Genomic DNA, 560 nt, shown 5'->3' with positions numbered 1-560 from the left:
AGGCCTCCCCGCCTCTGCCCTTCCCCTCCCCTCCTTCCTTCACGCTGCCCGACTCCTCATTTCTCGGGTCTCTGTCTTCATCGTCGTCTCCTCGGACCATCCCCCACGGAAAGCAGCCCCCGTTGTTCCCTAACACATCCCCGGCCCCTGGCTCTCTCGGCTCTTCTCCCTGTTGGCAACCATCTCTCTCTCCTTGTTCACGCACCATCACACACACACCCCCTACCCCGGAACACAGGGATGGGGCGGGGCCACCTCCCTTCTGCTGCACCCCCAGAGCCCGGCCCTGGCCAGGGACCCAGAAAGTGCTCAACGCATTTGTTGGCTGGTTGAATGAATGAATCAGAATGAATGAGTGAATGAGTGAACGAATGAATCTTGGTGGGCCTGAGTCCCTAAGGGTGAGGAGAGGCCTGTGCGGCCTTGGTCCTGTCCTAGCAGGGCTGTGAACCCGGAGAGGGGGATGGCGGCGAGGGGGAGGGGGTATGCCCTTCCCACCCCTGAGTGACACAGGGCTGGGGAGGCGGAGCCTGGGGCCCCAGGGGAAGGGCTGGAGGGGG

At 63.2% G+C, this 560-nt stretch overlaps 1 protein-coding gene across 1 annotated transcript in view; it reads right to left on the bottom strand.

The window, feature by feature from the left end:
- KDELR1 (KDEL endoplasmic reticulum protein retention receptor 1) overlaps positions 1–560 on the bottom strand; it is a 6391-nt gene that overhangs the window by 263 nt on the left and 5568 nt on the right. The gene's annotated exons all lie outside the window — the stretch shown is intronic.

This window comes from Crocuta crocuta, unplaced genomic scaffold, assembly GCF_008692635.1.
Source record: "Crocuta crocuta isolate KB4526 unplaced genomic scaffold, BGI_CrCroc_1.0 scaffold334, whole genome shotgun sequence".
NCBI classification, from domain to species: Eukaryota; Metazoa; Chordata; class Mammalia; order Carnivora; family Hyaenidae; genus Crocuta; species Crocuta crocuta.
Note: the sequence above shows the minus strand (reverse complement) of the source record. Positions and strands in the feature narration are given on the sequence as shown.